Below are 21,621 nucleotides of genomic sequence, written 5' to 3' on the forward strand. Positions count from 1 at the left end.
TGAAATAAAGGCGAATGTACGCTCCAAAAGCGCACGAGAGATGCAGATTGAAAGTGTGGGGTGTGATGTGATGCAGGTCGACGGCATATGAAAATACAAGGTCTTTCAAGTTAGAGCTTGTTTCGTAAAATGAAATTTTGAGCTCAGGCTCGCATATTTTGAATAGGAATGGGTATGGAATGGGAATTCCATATCGATTTATTGGCAGCTGTAGCAGACTTTGTTGATATTTTATGTTTTTTGCGCCAAATGTCACATTTCAAAACATCTATGGTTTCTGATTTCTTTGCATAAACTCCATATTTGAGCTTTTAGTACCTCAGAAATCAGTTCAATGGTTTTAAATCGGGCGCTCTTGGTGCCTAAATTACTGCTTTATATTATGAAATAATTTTTTTTCAGAATTTCATTTGCAATAGTTTGATTATTTCGTTGGTTTTATCGCTGCGTCTGTCCTTTTGAAATGCGTAAACATCCAAGGATGACAAATTATAAGGTTTGGCCATCCGAAGCAAAATTGTGAGAACAACTTTGATTGTTATGTCATAAGGGATTTGACAGAGAGGGGCGAATGAAATGAAAACAAAATGTGTAAAGTGAGGTTAGTTGAATACAATCGGTCTTTCAACCAGTCGTAAATAAATCGCTGTTACCTCCCCTGCTACGTCAGCAAATCAGCTGATTCCTTAAGAATCGCTGAGAGCCGATTAACAGTCTGATGTTGGCCTCACCTTCTGCAACTTGGTTTAGTGTAAGAAATACCAAAAAAAAAAGAACTACAAATACCTCCCATGATTCGCACAGCTTCGCAGTTTTTAGGCGTGACTCAAAGTCACTTCCGTTTTTGTCGGTGTCGCGTACGATATATGTATGTATTTTTATTCTGTTCATTCATATTTGATATTTTCAAAAGGTAGGTTTCGAATGTGCTTAATTTTGTCTTGTCTCTCGATTGCATCCGAATGCTTCGATATTAGGCTTCTCCGGGTTCCCGGTCACAATGGCATAGAGAGAAACTGCTGGGCTGATGAGCTGGCTAAACTAGGGACCCTGGAGACGGTTTCATCGCAAAACTATAGAAAAGAGAACCTGTGATCTACTCGATATGGGCGAGATGGGCCTCGCGTCAACTCAGTGAGCGCTGGACGAGTGCGCAAACGTGCAAAGTCGCGAGATCCTTCTGGGCACGGGTAGATCAGGGAAACTCGAGCGAACTTCCAAGGCTAACAAAGTTGCAGCTCTCGAATTTGGTAGCTATCCTTAACGGACATTGTCTGTTTGGTGTCTGTGCGATGAAACTTGGGATTGCTTCAAACCCTTTCTGCAGAAGCTATGTGGAGGATGAGGTGGAATCATATCAGTTGCTCTGCTCTCGTTGGGCAAAGATTTTGACATTTGGGCTGACACTTTTTTGCAAGAACTGCGGATATTGCGGGTTTAAATTTCACACACCTGGTGAAGCGGTTCAAGCAGTAGCTTAAAGCGGTTAATACGAACGTAATTAGTCACTGTTGACTGGCATCCTCTAATCCAAAACCCCGTCTGTCTTACTCCACCTGTTTGGTTGTTTTCCTTCTTTTTTTTCCTCTTCTTGGCTTTACAGTCCGTGCTGGACCATAGCTACGTCAACAAATTTTCGCCACTTTATTCTATCCATGGCTTCCTCTCTCCATTTGTGTACGTTCACATCCTTAAGATCTGATTCGACGTCACCTAGCCATCTCTTTCGTGGGCGCCCTCTTTTTCTTCCTCCAATGGGTGTTAAAAGAAAAGCAATCCTACCATTTCGCTCTTCCGGCATGCGCAGTACGTGCCCAATCCATCCAATCTGTTGTTCTTCTTCTTAATTGGCGCGATAACCGCTTACGCGATTTCGACCGAGTTTAACAAAGCGCGCCAATTGTTTCTTTCTCGTGTTAACCGGCGCCAGTTGGACACACCAAGGGAAACCAAGTCCTTCTTCACCTGATCTTTCCAACGCAAAGGAGACCTTCCTCTTCCTCTGCCGCCCCCAGCTGGTACCGTATCGAATACTTTCAGAGCCGGAGCGTTTGTATCCATTCGGACGACATGATCCAGCCAACGTAGCCGCTGGATCTTTATTCGCTGCGCTATGTCTATGTCGTCGTAAAGCTCATACAGCTTATCGTTCCATCGCCTGCGATATTCGCAGCTGCCAACGTGCAAAGGTCCAAAAATCTTTCGCAGAATCTTTCTCTCAAACACTCCAAGCGTCGCTTCATCGGATGTTGTCATCGTCCAAGCTTCTGCGCCACACGCTCGGACGGGTATGATGAGGGCCTTGTAGAATGTTAGTTTTGTTCGTCGAAAGAGGACTTTACTACTCATTTGCCTACTTAGTCCAAAGTAGCACTTGTTGGCAAGAGAGATTCTACGTTGGATTTCTAGGCTGTTGGGCTTGGATAAAACGTGTGTTTTTTCTCCTTCTGTTTCCATAAAATTTTCCAATTGACTTTATATCATATTATCCGAAAATATCCATATTTTCACAGATCCACTATTTTAGAAATGGGTTGTAATTATTTTTATAGGGTTCGCGAGCGAAATCGAATTGATTTTAGAAAATTGCAGATTCTCCACTTGAAATTCGCCAGCGAAATGTAGCACAGGGCAAAATAAAACACTGCTATAAAAGAAGCTCGAACTTGAAAGACCCTGCATATACATACGAAGCTTTCTATGTAATAACAACAACAAGAAAAATAACTAAAAAATCAAATATGTAAGCGAATGCGAGATCAAGCATTGGTCAATTCTTAATTGCAGAGATGCCCGGAAAACTGAAGACTATGCGAGTACGAGTGCGAGTGCGAGTACAATAGCCCTAGTGGCTTTTACGCTGCCAAGAACTCTGCGAATTCCTGACTTGCCGCATTTTCACATTTTCGCAATTGCGAGTGCGAGTGCGTACATCGCACTACGTAGAATCTAATGGAGCTACACGAGCTGAATGCATCGGCGTACATCGCAGGCACATATGGAAGTGTGTAGATATGTATTGTAATTCTATTTTGTTTTTGTTTGTGCGAGCGTGAACTCACTTGCATCCGCAACTCGTCGATAAATGAGTTGGTTATTGCACTTGGCCTTATTTGCTTGGCTATCGCAGTGACTTTGGCTTTGATTTTGAATTTGGATTTGATTTTGCCTTTGCTATTTGCTGCTTTATTGCTTTTGTTGCAAGTGCTGCTGAACAGCTGCGTTTCGTCTCAGCTGTGGATGTGTGTTTTGGTTTGATGGGCGGCGGTGGTCGGTTGGTCGGTCGCTTAGTCGTTGTGTTCGCTGCTTAGTGCTGGCTGTAAGGTTAGTAGTCGACTGGTCCAGCAGCAATGTCAGCATACTAGCTACGATTTACGACCATTTATGACCAGCGCAGACCCGCAAGCAATTGGCCAAACGCATGCAGCATGGCGATGGTGCTGTGGCCAGCTCTACCTATGCTGCATGCAGCTTGCAGTTTTCCACTTTCGCGCTTATATGGATGCGTGGCCGCCACTTTTATTTCGTTTTGATGTTCTTTTCCTGGTTTTTTTTTTTTTTTTGCTTTCTGTTTTTGTAATTTATTCTATTGGCAAGTCGGTGTTGCCACTTCAAAAGCTGGTTACTCATAGTTTATACTAGTTTTTGTGTGTGTATGCTTGCAAGTTCGTACAAATATAGTTACATGCATACATACGCACATAGATATTTATACTTAATGAGAAAAAAAAGCGCAAAAATTAAAAAAATGTAAAAAATAATAGCAAACATATTTTCCAACTCCTTTCTATTGCTTGGTGGTTAACTTCTTTTGCCTTCTGCTTTTCTTCGTCTCGTTGCTGTGTATTTGATTTGTGTGCGTGCTTGATCTTTTTTTGATGCACTTCTCAGGCTATGGATTTAAAGTGGACTTTTATGTTTGTTAGTTAAATTCTTGGAAATTTTTAGAGCAACCATTAAGTGGAAATATTTATTGAATAGAAACATTTCCTGCTTTCAGATGTGCGAATGATGCATTTCTCGCGAGATTTGAGTTATTTTACTGGCTACATATGGCGCATATGAGGTGTATGTATGTATGAATGTATGTATGTATGCATGTGTGTATGTATGTATGTATGTATCAATATACGCACGTACACTATATAAACATCCAATAAATGTACATGATTTAATGCTACTCCTAAAAGAGGAGAATTATTAGAAGCGTAGAGGAGAATTAGTAGAAGTGTAATAGTACCTTAAACTCCCGTACCACGTTTCTGATTACCACCGTGGTATTAAGGGTTAGAGGAATGTAACGGAATTTTTCACCATAACCTTATTTAATAATTAAGCGCACATCTTAAGGTTTAGAGAATTACTGATACAAATCAAGGCCGAAGCAGTTTTTCTTATTCGCTTCTGTGGACGTATGGAGACTTTACGTTATCGATACTATCCACTCCTCTCATTGCTTTCAAAAGCGGTCGTGGGGGTAATGATATATCGGAGAATGTAGAATAGTCGGATTAACACAAACTTTTGCCTTGTCTTCTGTTTGATGTTGTAGTGAGTGTTTTACTCAAGCGTCAGCATCTGTTGACGGTTTGTCCAAGCTGCTAGGTAGGTAGGTATAGTGGTTGTCAATTGACACATCCAGGCCTGCTGTAGGCCCACTGCGATACCTCCAGGGCTGTCCCCTCTCCTCACTGTACATTGTCCTCATTGAACCAACCTGTGGCTTTAATATATCTAACAAGGCTTGTTATTTTTAATATTGACTGCAGAGTTGGCAGCTCTGATAGTGTGTTTGTCTATAAGCATCTTACAAGTTGCTAATGGTATAGGTATATTCGCTTTGTCTGTTTGGATCGGTAATGCGGTACCCAATCTGGCTAGTTCATCTGTTTTGCAATTGCCTATTATGTCTCTGTGACCTTACTTTTGCTCGGTATGATCACCTTTTGCCTTGACTATGGCCTTAAGACGGTCCAGAAATGAAACGTAAGCTGCCCGAATGTGACTTGCAGGTATTTTGGCTCACTCGCGTACAATGGCTTTTTCAGCGCCTCGGGACTGGTGAATCTTTTAGTTCGGACTTTACTCTCCAAAATGGCCCAAAGAAAATAATCCATCCGATTCCGATTTGAGCGCCGTTGTGTGGCTTATGAAGTTCGGAACGTTGTTTTTTAGCCATACTTGATTCACTCGATCATTGTGAGACGGTGCCGAGTCCTGTTGAAACGTCCATGGGCTGCCACCGAAATGTTTGTCTGCCCACTGCTTCAAAGCAACCTCAAGAATACTTTCCCGATAATATTTCGTATATACCTTCACGCCAGGCTCGATGAAAACTATTGGAGAGCGCCCATTTGCGGTTACAGCGGCCCAAACCATTATTTGTGGCGGGTGCTACCTCCTGGTAGCCAATCGATGCCTCAAATTCTCGTATGAATGGTTGGTCAAATAAACCCTATCGTTTTGGGAGTTCACGAACGGCTCTGGGCTTTCATTTAGCCAACTAACAGACAGCTGATGCCAGTGCACTTACACTTTGAGTGCCGAACCCTGCATGCTATTCGCATGGTGAGCATAGAACTAACACAGAGAGCGCTCGGTAATCATACAAGTACTTATTATGCACCGCATCGACACCATCCTCAGATTTACATAAATGATATTGTATGTGATATAAAAACCAGCAGCCAATAGTCCAGCCTTATCTTTTTAAATATTTTTCAGCCATTTCTACAATAGTTTTAATGCAAACTTCTTTTTCTATGTATAGAGATTTAACAATTTTTAAAATCTGTTTTCTTTCAGGTATGTAAAAAATCAAAGGTGCCAATTCAAGGGATCGCTCGCATATCTCTAAACTTAAGCGTAAGAAATTACTATTATTGTTGTTATTGTTATTATGGCAAATTTTGTACACTAAGATCACAAAATATTTTTGTTTTGCAAAACGCACGATGGAGAGAATAACAGTGTGAATAGCGGTGTGACCAGATTAGTATTTTGGTAACTTTCGCATTTTGTTTGTTCTATACCCTCGGAGTGTTAGCTCTTTCTTCCTGGCATTTTTCTAGCCTATTCTAATTAAAATATGATGTTTATAATGATGTAAAATATAATTTTTTTTAAACCAAAAACCAATTTCAAAAATTTTGGGTATAAAAAAGCACTAAATTTATTGCGAAGAGCAAATGGTTGGCAACACTGCACGACTAGGCTAGTGTAACGGCACGCATTGTCTGATGGACGCAATCTTGTTTCTATCAGTTTTACAACATACCTAGAAATATACAGGGTGTTAAAAAATAATGTAAAATATTTAATGAATATGGACCCAAGGAAACAAAAAAAGTCCTACAAACAATGATATGCAAATTAATAGGAGAAACCGGATACCTCTGGGAATGCCAGATTTGCTAGTGAGTATAATCTTTCGTCCGCAATAACAACAATTGAAATCACCGCTTTTACGAAGTGAAAGAAATTAAAATAACAAAATCACGCATGTGCTCATATTTTGTAAAAAAAAAATTTCTTACTAATTCAGAAAACGTTAAAACAGAAAACAGATATTTGTTGAATTGTGGAGAACTATAAGCAGAAATGAACAAAGCGACGAAGAGGATTTATGGATAAAACAAAGGTGACTATTACGTCGCCAAGCGATGCTGGACTACTACTAAATTGGTCCAAAAATTGTATTGTAAATGCCCTTAAGTCTAAAAAATCCACAGAATTTTGATTCTTGCCAAGAGGGTTACTTTTAAGTCATCAAAGCCCATTGCAAGTGAAATCAACAACGTAGTATCAGCGAGAACTGTTCGGCGTCGATGGTAACAACATGAACCTACCAGGCAGAAGAGCTCGTAAAATTCCTCTCTTGAAACAAGCCAATTTAAGGAAGAACAAAAGATTTGCTCAAGAGCACAAGTCATGATGTGGACCAGGGGGTATGAAAAAATGGTACAACATACTTTGGAGCGTTGGAATAAAAATAAATTTATTTGGAAATTATGCTGGGCGAAATATAAGAAGTGCTAAAGGACAAGATCTCACCGCGGTTCGCAAAAAAAAGTCAAACACGGTGGCGGCAACATAATGATTTGGAGATGCTTTTCTTCGAATGGAGTAGGACCTATTTATCACATCCAAAAAAAAAAAACAAAAAAACAAAAATTGGATGATTAATTTTGCGCCACCTTGTATATCTCAAATAAATTTGTGTGTTTTAAAAAGATCTCCATAAATCAAAATATTTTTTTTATTTGGTAAAACCGTTATTCAAAAACAAAATTGGATGATTAAGTTTGCGCCACCTCTGATATCTGAAATAAATTTTTGTGCTTTAAAAAGATTTCCATAACTCGAAGTCATTTCTTTCTTTAAGTGAAAGAGTTATTCAAAAACGAAATTGGATGATTAATTTTGCGCCACCTCTGATATCTCAAATAATTTTGTGTGTATTAGAAAGATCTCCATAACTCAAAATCATGTTTTTCTTATTTAGTAAAACACTTATTCAAAAACAAAATTGGGTGATTAATTTTGCGCCACCTTGTATATCTCAAATAAATTTTTGTGCTTTAAAAAGATTTCCATAAATCAAAATAATGTTTTTTATTTAGTAAAACAGATATTCAAAAACAAAATTGGATGATTAATTTTGCGCCACCTTGTATATCTGAAATAAATTTTATGTGTTTTAAAAAGATCTCGGAATAAAAATAATGTTTTTTTATTTAGTAAAACAGTTATTAAAAAGAAAAATGGATGATTAATTTTGCGCCACCTTGTATATTTCAAATAAATTTGTGTGTTTTAAAAAAATCTCGGAATCACAATAATGTTTTTTTATTTAGTAAAACAGTTATAAAAAAAAATGGATGATTAATTTTGCGCCACCTTGCATATCTTAAATAAATTTGTGTGTTTTAGAAAGATCTCCATAAATCAAAATAATGTTTTTTATTTAGTAAAACAGGCCGCCGTAGCCGAATGAGTTGGTGCGTGATTACCATTCGGAGTTCACAGAGAGGTCGTTGGTTCGAATCTCGCTGAAAGCAAAATTAATAAAAACATTTTTCTAATAGCGGTCGCTCCTCGGCAGGCAATGGCATATCTGCGTATTTCTGCCATGAAAAAGCTCCTCATAAAAATATCTGCCGTTCGGAGTCGGCTTGAAACTGTAGGTCTCCCCATTTGTGGAACAACATCAAGACGCACACCACAAATAGGAGGAGGAGCTCGGTCAAACACCTAACAGAAGTGTACGCGCTAATTATTTATTTATTTTTTTAAACAGTTATTAAAAAGAAGGGGGGTGATTAATTTTGCGCCACCTTGTATATTTCAAATAAATTTGTGTGTATTAGAAAGATCTCCATAAATCAAAATAATGTTTTTTTTTATTTAGCAAAACAGTTATTAAAAATAAAATGGATGATTAATTTTGCGCCACCTTGTATATCTCAAATAAATTTGTGTGTATTAGAAAGATCTCCATAAATCAAAACAATGTTTTTTATTTAGTAAAACAGTTATTAAAAAAAAGGTGGGTGATTAATTTTGCGCCACCTTGTATATCTCAGATAAGTTTGTGTGTATTAGAAAGATCTCCATAAATCAAAATAATGTTTTTTTTATTTAGCAAAACAGTTATTAAAAAAAATTGGTTGATTAATTTTGCGCCACCTTGTATATCTCAAATAAATTTGTGTGTTTTAAAAACAACTATGTCGTAAATAATGGTTCGTGGTGCATAAATGACCAACTAGGCAAGATTTGAAAAGTAGGGAAATCGAACCACAACCGCACCCACCACCCATATAACAAAAACAGAAACTATGACAGCATCGAAAAACTGGAACATTTCTTATTAAAATACCCTGGATATGGTGCGGTTTCGAGCCAAGTTAGATTAGGTTGAACTGGTTGCTCATAGAAAGGGTGCACTTGCACGAAAATCAAAAATTCGTTCTTTGTGATACCAGGTTTCGACCCAACTTTAGACTTCTTATTATTGTTTTATTAATAACAAATAATTTCCGCAAATATATACAAACTATCCAACTAGCATTAATACATTTTTACACATTCACTATCGACACAAAAGCAAAAAAAAAAGAATTGTTAACCTCCAACATTTTTCAACGCATTAATTTTGCTGCGGTACTGTACTTTTATTATTACAGAAACGATAAAAAATCGAACATACTGTGAAATTATGAAATAAAAAAAATTAGAAGGTGAATAAAAAACACCAAACGAGAGATAGAAGAGAGACAACGGCAAGATAGTAGTCGCAGGCATTGAAAAATAACATTGCGGTAATTTCGTGAAGCCGGAGAAAAAATTATATGAAAAAAAGTACCCATTCGTGAGCGTAATGATAAAAAAGTATGCACAGAAAAACATTTCAGAAAAAGTACCCCTAACGTAATAAACGGAAATTCACATAAAAAGTTGTAATATTACGTACCTAAATGCGTTATGGGCAGCAGGCAGCAGGCGGCAGACAACAGTCAGCGGGCAGCAATGCAGAAAAAGCGCCATGAAAATGTGTAGAAAAAGTGGCTGGCAAAGAGAGTAAAATAAGGCAACAACACTCGGAACTGCCGCAACGTATAGGGGCCAGTGTGCTGAAGTGACTTAACTGCCGACTACTGGCGAGCTGTCTGGAAGCTACTGCGAGGCGGGCACCAGCTCCAGTTTTAATATCATTTGCGCTTTAATGAAATTTTTTATGAGGCATAATTATTTAAACCTTTTTTTTTGTTAAAGAGCAAGGAAAATATGCATTAGTTCTTAATTTTAGGTAGCGAAAAAAATCGAAGCTATTCACTATTATTTATGTCCATTCTGAATGGTCAGAATAAAATAACTCGAATTTTTGCAATTTTTTTTGTAACTGGGTAGTTGGCGGTGGCGACTGGTTTGAAAAATTCTTTTTCAGCCATTTTTACTATGGCTCGGTCGATTTAAAGATTATGTCAATGACATATGTACATATGTATGGATGTGTGTATGTGCAAGTATTGGTGTACAAATTAAGAATGATATAATACAAGATTACGCAGAATGAAATGGAAAAATGAGCTTAACTTTGCCATGACTTAATTGTATGATGAGGTGTAGTATACAATTTTTAGTTTTGGTAGGGAAGAATGAAAAATTAGGTTAGGTAAATGAAACAAGGTGATCAGATTGGAGGTACTTTTTCAAATAAGTGTTTTTTACAGATCGCGCGTGACTACTGTCAAACTAATATAAATACATATTTTTTTTCAATATTCAATGACATTTCATCATGGAAAGACTTACGCCTCAACAACGTTTAAAAACTGTACGAGTATTACAAAAATCAGCACGAAATAGCTCCTCATAAAAATATCTGCCGTTCGGAGTCGGCTTGAAACTGTGGGTCCTCCATTTGTGGAACAACATGAAGACGCACACCACAAATAGGAGGAGGAGCTCGGCCAAACACCCAAAAAGGGTGTACGCGCCAATTATATATATATTACGAAAATCGACGCTCTCTGAAAAGTGATCATCGCGCACTCAGGCCAACTTATGGTGTTCAGCGATGAGGCTCATATTTGGTTTCATGGCTATGTCAATAAGTAATAGGTCTATTTATAAGTTCGTGCGGTTTTACAACAGATGGCGTAACTTGATTATTATTCCATCGATCCACATTTCCAAACATTCATTGGAGAGCTACTGTCGTAAGGCACAAACGTCAGTATAAGTTTTTTATTTGAAGCGTAAACAACAATATTTTTACCACACTTGAAAATGTCGAATTTCGTGCCAAATAATGTGTTTTTGCGGGGAATTCTTCTTCATTATTTTAATATGAAGAAAAAAGCAGCCGAAAGTCATCGTATCTTGGTGGAAGTTTATGGTGAGCATGCTCTATCTGAGCGAACGTGCCAGAAGTGGTTTGCACGCTTTAAAAGTGGTGATTTTGGCTTGGAAGACGAAGAACGCGAGGGTGCGCCGCCAAAGTTCATGGATACCGAATTGGAGGAATTGCTCGATCAAGATCCGGCTCAAACGCAAGAAGAGGTTGCAAAAACTTTGGGAGTTGATCAATCAACCATTTCCAAACGTTTAAAAGCCATGGGAATGATCCGAAAGGTAGGCCATTGGGTGCCGTATGAATTGAAGCCAAGAGACGTTGAACGCCGTTTTATGGCATGCGAACAACTGCTTCAACGGCACAAAAGAAAGGGTTTTTTGCATCGAATTGTGACTGGCGATGAAAAGTGGGTCCATTACGACAATCCAAAACGTCGGGCAACGTATGGATACCCTGGCCATGCTTCAACATCGACGTCGGCGCAGAATATTCATGGCCTGAAGGTTATGCTGTGAATCTGGTGGGACCAGCTGGGTGTTGTGTATTATGAGCTACTGAAACCGAATGAAACGATTACGGGGGATGTCTACCGACGACAATTGATGCGTTTGAGCCGAGCACTGCGAGAAAAACGGCCGCAATACGCCGATAGACACGACAAAGTTATTTTGCAACATGACAATGCTCGGCCACATGTTGCACAAGTGGTCAAAACATACTTAGAAACGCTCAAATGGGATGTCCTACCCCACCCGCCGTATAGTCCAGACCTTGCGCCATCCGATTACTATCTCTTCCGATCGATGCAACATGGCCTGGCTGACCAGCACTTCCGTAATTACGATGAAGTCAAAAAATGGATCGATTCGTGGATTGCGGCAAAACCGACCGAATTTTTCACAAAGGGAATCCGTGAATTGCCAGAAAGATGGGAAAAAGTAGTAGTAAGCGATGGACAATATTTTGAATATTAAATTTGTAACCATTTTACGTCAATAAAGTTTCAAATTTCGAAAAAAAACCGCACGAACTTATTCATAGTCCATTAAAATTGCTGTATTTGGGCTGAAGAGCAAACCGAAGCCATTCAAGAACAGCCATTACTTCTATTGAAAACAATAAAACAGCCGTTTGCGCTAGAGGAATTATCGATCCATATTTCTTCAAAGGAATTCTCGATCCATATTTCTGTCTTCACTAACGGTTCCAAGTTGGAATCGGGAGTTGGAGCAGGGGTTTTCTTTAAATCAGCCAATTTATCTATCTCCTTTAAATTGCTGATGAGCTTGTCCGGAAGGCTGACTGAATTGGCCTCAGAGACCTTCTACCCAGTCTTCGGGATCCTCCTGACAGTTGTTAAAAGGGAACTGCACAAATTATATCTCAGGAAGCGCAGAAAAGATGAAGCTCCATTTCTTCGTGTGCTATTTCGATATACGAAGGACTCTGAAAGTCCTTTGGACTCCATGCCATTCAATTTCCAAACTCGTAGCTGTGCTACCGGTCACTGGACGATCGGCACACACGCGGAAAAGCTAGGGTTACGATTTAACCCCCAATGCTGAAGCTGTGCGGGCCTTTCAGAGAAGGAGACTGTAGAGCATTTTCTCTGTGAATGGCTGGGCTTGGCAGCTAGACGATTAAGGTCACTGAGCGCTCCTTTCTTCGACAGGCTGGGGCAGTGCGCCAACCTAAACCCAATCAATTTTCTCCATTATATCAACAGCTTTGGCTGGCCTGTTAGAGGCCTCAAAACGGTATCAAAACGGCGCTTTAGTGCTACTTGAGGAGTGCCAGACCGGCACTTCAACCATTTCCCCTATCTTCTTCAAAGACGAGGCTGGCGCCAATGCAACAGTGAATGGCGAACGCTATCGCGCCGTGATAAACGACTTGTTGATGCCGGATGCCGGAAATTCGGGGCATGAATTCCACACTATTTGACGACGCTTTCCAACAAGACGGCGCTATTTGCCATCATCCCGTGAAACTATGAATTTACGACGTACTCGTTGCAAGATTGTGAGATATGACACCTTTGGACTTTTATTTGTAGGGGTATGTAAAGCCTAAATACTTTATGGATAAACCAGCTTCGATTGCTGCATTGGAAGCCAACATTACTAAAGTTATTCACGAGATACCGACCGAAATCCTCCAACGAGTCATTCAAAATTGGTTTCTACGGATGACCGAAATACGGCGCAGTTGCGGTTAACATTTGAAAGGGATTATCTTTGAAAAATAAAATTGAGCAGTTTCAATTTAAAATCTGATACCTCTAAATTGATCACTCTTTACATGGGCTTGCTACCTGTTGGCTCTTTTGCTACTCAATTCTCGTTAAATAAATTTGATTCGAAAATTTACTACAGCCAAAATTCAACTCTGTGCATGACGTTTGCTTACATCACATCTCTTTCAGCTTTCTCTCACAAAATCAGCTGTTTTGTAAGCTCTTTTGCAAAGCTGAGACATGAGTAGACAATGCGTTTATGAACTGTTCAGCCATTCTGTTAGTCAGAAGCTAAATCTATCGGAGTGGTTTCTCTGATTTCTAAAAACCACCAATAGAAAAGAGAATCGAAGAAAAAGCTCCACAATTACGTCAGCTCAACAGCTGATTCTGTCGAATTCATTGAGAGTCGAGTAGCGGTAATGCGATATCCGTAACCTTCTTTATTATTTCCGCAATTCTATGCAAGCATATAGAACCTCGATATGCAATAAAAGTTGAAAGTGACAAAGCTTAGCCATCTCTAAACAGTTCTTTATTATTACATTTGCCTTTTCTAACTGCGTGGCGTATTTCTTTTTGCGCGAAAAGCAAAGAACTTCAAAAAATTGGCGGTTGCGTTATGTCGAATCAGTTTAGAAAATTATGGTGAATTTAGGAACTTTTAGCAAATTATTTAAACACTACAAATACAGCATTTTCTATACAAAATATAAGGCGCTGTCCGTATGTATGAAAAAGTTTTAGGACGCACAAGAGAAAGTTCGCCAACAGGCGCAACAAGAACCCAACAGACTCGTTGAGTGTAACTCAGAAATAAATTTCTTATAATTTCAAAGCTTTGGGACTTAAAAAACTGTTTAATTAGAAATTTTAAAAAAATTCTGGGTATGCAATTTTATAGCCCCTTGAATTGTGGGATAATAAAGTGCCTGTTTAAAGTAGCTCAAAATTCGTGTTGATTTTTGATAATTTTTTTTCTTGGAGGTGTTATGCATTTTCTCCATATAAAAAAGCTCGAATTTTTTTTCATACAAGGCCGTCAGCAAAAAAAATGTAAAAAGTCAGAACGATTTTTGAGCCACTTCAAATTTGCACTTTATTACAGCAAAATTTAATGAAATATAAAACTGCATACTCGAAATGTTTTTTCGAAAATCTGATTAAAAAGGTTGAAATATTTAAAATTTTGTACTAAGTTTTTTGTAAGTTGTATGGTTTTTATTGTACAGGGTTTGATTGAAAAGTAATGAGCCTTATTTTTTTTTAACCGTTTTATTAAACCTTTGGCTAATTAAAATAGGACCCTTGAGCGTCAATACACCGCTGGTAGCGGTCTTTCCACTGCAGGAAACATTTTTTAAACTCATCCGCCGGAATCGCGATCAATTCGACTGTCACAGTTTTTTGGATCGGCTCGATGGAGTCGAAACGCCTCTCCTTCAGCTTTCTTTTCAGGCGCGGGAACAAGAAGAAGTCCGGAGGGGACAGGTCTGGGCTGTAGGGAGGGTGGGGAAGCACCGGAACCGCCATCTTGGCCAATGCAGAGATGCAGAGGAAGGCGATGTGCGCCGGCGCAAGGGTCCAATTGTTGACGAGGTCGGACCGAACCCGGGCGCCTCCGTTTTTCAGCCGAAGGAGCACTTCTTTGTTGAATGCCGCGTTTACAGTGCTTCCTGGAGGTACAAACTGTTTAGCTTTACGCAAAATTTGATCGAGTAACGTTGCTCCAACGATCGCTGCATTTTCGCCACTGCAAAATCCTAAGACAATTTTAAAACGGCTTTCACGCGCGGAGCAATGTTGACTGCACCGCTGTTGCCAGCGAACTGGGACCGGTTTCTAGTGGAAGGGGAAGGTCCAACGATCATTTTCCCCCACCAGCCGATTCGGTTGATCGCTTGGCAGACGCTCCGCGCGGGAAGGCTCATTACTTTTCAATCAAACCCTGTAGCATTAACTATATAAAATAAAAATAAAAATAAAAGTAAAAAATATATAGATGAGTAGTCGGAACATTGCACTATATCGCGCTGCTATTATTGTGCAACCAACTGTACATACTCGTATCTTTGAACTCACTATAAATTTACATTTGGGCAATACACCACATTTTTAGTAGAGAACATTTCTTCGCATTAAACGGAAAAGTCAAAGTAATATCGTAAAATTTCTAAAAAATATGTATGTAAATATGTGCATATGTATGCATATACCCGTATGTATATGTATGTGTGATAATAAAATATTTTACGACAACTTTGTGGCAATTACGAACTGCTACCCTTCAGTAAATCGAACTGGCTTCAGACTACTGCAGAAGTGGTTCATTTCGGAATGGTGCATAATAAAATATCGAGTGCTTTTTCAGAGCTTGAGAGCTTAAAGTGAAAATACAAAATAGAAATCTTGTTGGAATGCATGTTTTTTTATTAAAATCTGGTAGATAATTTCATGACATTTGGTTTTTGAATACGATGCCCGGCATATGTCCGCTGCAGCTACGAGCGACTACTTCTTCCAATAAATCTGAATAATAAATCTAAATGAGCGCAATCAGCAACCCTTGATATCACTATGGATAAATTTCTAGCCCATGTGGGATCTAGAGAATCAACCAAGTCTAACCTAACCTAACCTATTCAGCAAAAATGCGTCGCAAACGATGATTATTTGGCTTCCATTCTTGCAGGGGGTGTATTTTATAGGCTGGCATGCCAAGATGTTTGTGTAAAATTTTCCACTTAGTCGAAGGATAAAGGCCAACAAGTGGAGAACGACGACGAGTCGACATCTCAGCATATTTTTCAACACTTAGGTCTATGAACTTCGCGAACAGAGTTTTTTTTTTAAAGTAAATTTCCACAATTTGGAAGTGTTGTTTTGGCGTTAAACGATTCATGATGACTTGCCAAACCTTCTACTTCTTTTTGATTAGCGCAAGAACGGCTTATGCGATTTTGGCCGAGTTTAACAAAGCGCGCCAGTCGTTTCTTTTTCGAGTTAACCGGCGTCAGTTGGACACCAAGTGAAGTCGAGTCCTTCTCCACCTGATCCTTTTAACATAGGGCGGCGTTGCTCTTCCTCTGCTACCACCAGCTGGTACCGCATTGATCACTTTCAGAGCCGGAGCGTTTGTTTCCATTCGGACGACATGAGCCAGCCAACGAAGCCGCTGGATCTTTATTCGCTGCGCTATGCCCATGTCACCGTAAAGCTCATACAACGCATTGTTCCATCGCCTGCGATATTCGTCGTTGCCAACGTGCAAAGGTTCAAAAATCTTACGCAGAATCTTTCTCTCAAATACACCAAGCGTCGCTTCATCGGTTGTTGTCATCGTCCAAGCTTCTGCGCCATACGTTAGGACGGGTTGATGAGAGCATTGTAGAGTGTGAGTTTTGTTCGTTGAGAGAGGACTTTACTACCCAGTTGCCTACTTAGTCCAAAGTTGCACTTGTTGGCAAGAGAGATTCTACGTTGGATCTCAGGGCTGACATTGTTATCGGTGTTAATGCTGGTTAATAAACAAACGATTTCTCCTACAACCTCGAAGTCATAACTGTCAACTGACGTGGGTGCCGATACGCGAGTGCGCCGACTGTTTGTGTGATGACAGGAGGTACTTCGTTTTGCCCTCGTTCACCATCAGATCCTATCTAGTTTGGAAAAGGCAGCGCGGTTGGTGAAAAAACTTGGTAAAACTTACTGCACAGAAATGTCAACACAGTTTGCAACTCTCAGTTGTTAAACCACAGTTATCGATAAGAATAGTTTTCATGCAGCTAAAAACAACACCCGATATGTTTACATACGCCCATTAGATTAAAATACTATGAGTAATTTTAGGCTTAATTAGTCAAGAAAGTAGATTAAACAAAATGTAAATCATTTTCTAAGGTGTGTTAGTGGCTGGAAATGAATGAAAGGTTACAAATTCAAATTGGCGGATCCAATATAGAGATCATTTTGTTTAAATCCGTTACTACTTGCAACTGTCACAGTTGTAAATAACCAGAAATAAAAGCAAACGAGTTTTCATTTCCTCTATGAATGTTCTGCTTTATAGAAGGAGAGATTGCCAACTCTTGGCGAACTACTGTTCGAGAGTCTCGAACAACTGTCTGGCTTAGACGTCAATAACCTAAAAAAGTTCTTGAACCGCATAGACTTAATATAATAAAGTCTTGCTGTCAATAACCGTTAAGCAAGTTGGTAGGTAGGACGTAAGAACAAAATGGTGCGGTAGTGCTAGTTGAATTCTAGATGAATCGCCACTTTAACCAACCAACCAACTACTTGCGAAAAATGTACACTTTTGGACGTCGAATTGCGAAGCCTAATTGTGAATTAGGGAAATACTGACGTATTCTCTAGAAATCCTTAGTTACATACGAGACAACCTCGAATTCTGATTATTTTTGGCCTTCTCTGCACTGTGGGCCAAATGTCTTGAGTGAGTGACCAAACCCTTGTAATCATTGGAAAAGGTCAGAAGGTCAGTTAAAATCAGGTTTCTATAGTTTTTGAGACTTTTATTACGAATCTGAGGTCAAAATTTAGTAGATAATATTGGAACAGAGTATCTTTACTTAGGGCTTATTGTAACCGCAGATTTATAGTGAAATTGATATTAGTATTTTTGGCATTATAGAAATGCTACACTATTAGACAAATCTTTATAAATTTGAAACTACTACATCCTTCTTGAGACTTGATTAAAAATTATAATAAATAAATAATGGCATTATATTTTTTATTTATATAATTCTTTCGAGTTTTTAGAACCTGCTTCAAAATCACAAACCGAGATTTAAAGTAATACACTTTGATTTGATCAAATTGTCATTTTATCAAACTATTATTTTTGTAGGTGGAACATATGAGGGTTACACAATGCCTGAGCCATTGCAGGGTTAATAGAGCAGAACCTTTTCTTCAGTGATTCATTGGCTTTGCAGGCAGTATGAGATGGCTTTGCTTCTTATGTATTGTAGCCAGAGGCCTTTTAAGTGCTGAACACCGGCTTTTGGGAACGAAATCTCATCCATGGTAGTCCTCTACTTGTCGTCATTGTCCATCAGCTTCCTTTTAAGAGCATGCATTTTTAAAGAAGTATTGCCAAATTATGCCTCTGGTTCCCAAAAGGAGTTACCTAGTCCCATACGAAGTGTATACATATTATTTATACATACTGTACATAGCGTATTGACATATTTTGACTATTTTTATATTTTTATATTTTTTTATTTTGTTGTTGCATGTAAACGATATTTTTAATAGAATTTGATAAGAATAAGTAAACTGGGAAAATTTTGAAAGAAAAAAATGGGACGAGCAATTATTTGAGCACTACATATTGTCAAATTTAGAATAAAAACAAATTTTTTTATAAAAATATAATGTTATTGTTTTTTATAAAAATATAGCCTATATGATATTTTTAATAAAATTTAATGATGAGGTAAACTTTTGAAAATTTTGGAAAAGACAAAAAATTTTACGAAATTTATTTGAGCACATTGAATCTAGAAGTGTATGGATTTTATATATACATACATACTGTACACCACATATTGGCAAATTTTGAATTAATATTATTCTTGTTTTTATTATTTTTTTATAAAAATATAGCGTATAAACGATTATTTAACAATAATTTAACAAGATTAGCAAACTTTGTAAATTTTGGAAGAAAAAAAAAATGTTGTTCATTCTACAACAAAAAACGTACAATGAAAAATTGCGAACTTTGTACAACCTTTTTTTAAATTCGGCAAATTTTCATCGAAATTTCAAACTTTTTTTCAGAAGTTTTAGAAAAGAGCGGAAAATTCGCGTTGATTTTTAATATTTTTTTCGCTGAGCTGTTGCGCATTTTCCCCATATAGCGAATGCTTGACTTTTTTGTTTGGAAGAAAATGCGCAACACATCAGCGGAATAAAATTGCCCAAAATCAACGCGAGTATTGAGCTACTTGAAACTTGCATGTTGTTATACTAAAAATTAATGGGAGACTCTGATAAAAAAAACTTGAAATTTCGATGAAAATTGCCGAATTCTTATAAATTTTGTGCACAGCTTGAAACTTTGCGTTATATGGTTTTTGTTGTAGTATGATTTATATTTATTAATAAAAAAAAACTTGAAAAAAAATTAAAAAAGAATTAAAAATATAAAATAAATTGAAAAAAAAAATTTTAAATATGAAATAAATTGAAAAAAAAAACAAAAAAATAATAGTCAAAACTTCACAAAATGTGGTGTACACTTTCTTCTGAAGCTGACAGTGTGTACATACACATATGTATGTGTATGTATGTTAGTATGTGTGTTACTTGAAAAAGTTCCAATGGTTTTTGTTGTACATAGTATGATTTATATTTATAAATAAAAAAAAAAGTTGAAAAAAAATTAAAAAAAGAATTAAAAATATAAAATAAATTGAAAAAAAAAAAATTTTTAAATCTATACTAATATTATAAAGAGGCAAACTTTGTTTGTTTGTTTGGTTGTAATGAATAGGCTCAAAAACTACTGGACCGATTTTAAAAATTCTTTCACCATTCGAAAGCTACATCATCCACGAGTAACATGGATTATATTTTATTTTGGAAATATGGCTCGAGATATAGGTCAAAACGTGGACCCGGGTAACCTTCGGATGTGTATGTACAATATGGGTATCAAATGGAAGCTGTTGGTGAATGCTTTAGTCCAGAGTATTTTTCATGCCGCTCCGTGACTAGGGTCTCGAGATAGAGACCAAAACGTGGACCCTAGAATGTGTTTGTACAATATGGATATCAAATTAAAGCTGTTGGTGAGTGCTTTAGTACAGAGTATTTTTCATGCCGCTCCGTGACTGGGGTCTCGAGATATAGGTCAAAACGTGGACCCGGGTAACCTTTGGTTGTGTATGTACAATATGGGTATCAAATGAAAGCTGTTGATAAGTGCTTTAATACGGGGTAATTTTCATACCTATTGATGACTAGGGTCTGGAAATATATGCCAAAACGTGGACCCGCCGTGTCTTTGCACCGAATTAAACCAAACTTACACACATTGTTAAGTAAGTATTGAAAAGTTTGGTTGTAATTCGGAGCACTGGCAACGGGTACAGCGTTCTTTTGAACCAGCCATAATGTCGTTTACCTTTTTAACGCTCGGGGCGGAACTGAACTGTCAAATTGACAGTGTGAGTTACAATGTGTCAATATTTCTTTCTGATTTGGATGCCATAAGGAAAAAACGTAAGTGCAACATGTAAAAATTATTTGTGAATTTTTTTGGAGTGGATTTTGGAACAGTGAATAATTTCTTACGAAATTTGAGAATTTAATGTGAAATCCGAACGAAATTATGTGTTCGTGGAAAAAAAAATTTTTTTTCGTTTTTTTTTTTGAAAAATATAAATGGATAATGGTTAAAAAAGCTCCAATGCTTAATAAAACATATAAATTGAAACGAAAAATTCATGGATGATCAGGAAAAAAGACGATTGTTTATTCATATGCGATGATTTGAAATTTAAAAACAATCTTCTTTTTTCCTGATTTTCAATTTATATTTTATATTTACTCAAAAACAAATAGAAAAACAAAAAGTATTGTTTATGCCAAAGCGCTTGAGTAAAGAATAAAGAAATAAATATATATTTTCTGTTCTAAACCATATCTATTCTATTTTAGTGTGCACAGCGAAGGCGGCCGGGTTTGCTAGTATAAAATAAATTGAAAAAAAATAATAGTCAAAATTGCCCAAAATGTGGTGTACATTTTCTTTTGAGGCTGACAGCGTGTACATACACATATGTTTATGTATGCTAGTATGTGTATTACTTGAGAAAGTTCCAACGGTAAAATGTGCCGTGATAGAGTGGCGATCTTAAGCAAGCTAAAAACCAGCAAAAATACTCAATTTGACAGAATGTTTTGTACAGACATACATACATACATGTGCTTTTATAATACATTCGTATGTGTGTGTGTGTGTGTGTCTTCTAAATAAATATTATAACATTTTACAGCAAATTATATTAGCCATTAGATACTATAGCAATACGTGTTATTTTTTGTTGCTGTAGTGGCGCTAAGTTTGTTTTTTACCCACATTCTGTATTTACGACTCTCGAGAGAATAATCTGCAATATTTTTTTATGGTCATACATATGCACGCTGCATCCTCTCGCCTCTCGCCTCTCGATCTGTTGAGTTTGGATTTGAGAGATGGTGTTTCGTTGGTGCTTTAGTAGCGGGCGGCTACTTTGTGAGATTTTTGTTGTTACTTTGAACTACTCATAAAATTAATGCCGCTGTTGTTGTTGAATAGAGTTTTTGATGATATTTGTTGTTGACATTTCTTCACAAAGGGCGGCGATAACAGCGGTAATATCATATATCACAACAGCTATGAGAGCAAATAATAAAAAAACAATAAACGACACAGTGAGAATAGCGGCATTTACGGGAATAACAAATAAAAATAGCAAAAAGCAACAAACATACACACACAAGAAGG

The 21,621-nt window shown here is 37.6% G+C and overlaps 1 long non-coding RNA gene across 1 annotated transcript in view; it reads left to right on the forward strand.

Moving 5' to 3' along the window:
• Window positions 1-7,526, forward strand: part of LOC128857162 (uncharacterized) — a 48,169-nt gene extending 40,643 nt beyond the window's left edge. The window contains exon 3 of the long non-coding RNA XR_008453902.1: window positions 5,806-7,526. This is a non-coding gene — a long non-coding RNA (uncharacterized LOC128857162). The remainder of the gene's footprint in view (window positions 1-5,805) is intronic.
• Window positions 7,527-21,621: the final 14,095 nt, after the last annotated feature.

Source organism: Anastrepha ludens, chromosome 3 (genome assembly GCF_028408465.1).
Source record: "Anastrepha ludens isolate Willacy chromosome 3, idAnaLude1.1, whole genome shotgun sequence".
Classification (NCBI taxonomy): Eukaryota; Metazoa; Arthropoda; class Insecta; order Diptera; family Tephritidae; genus Anastrepha; species Anastrepha ludens.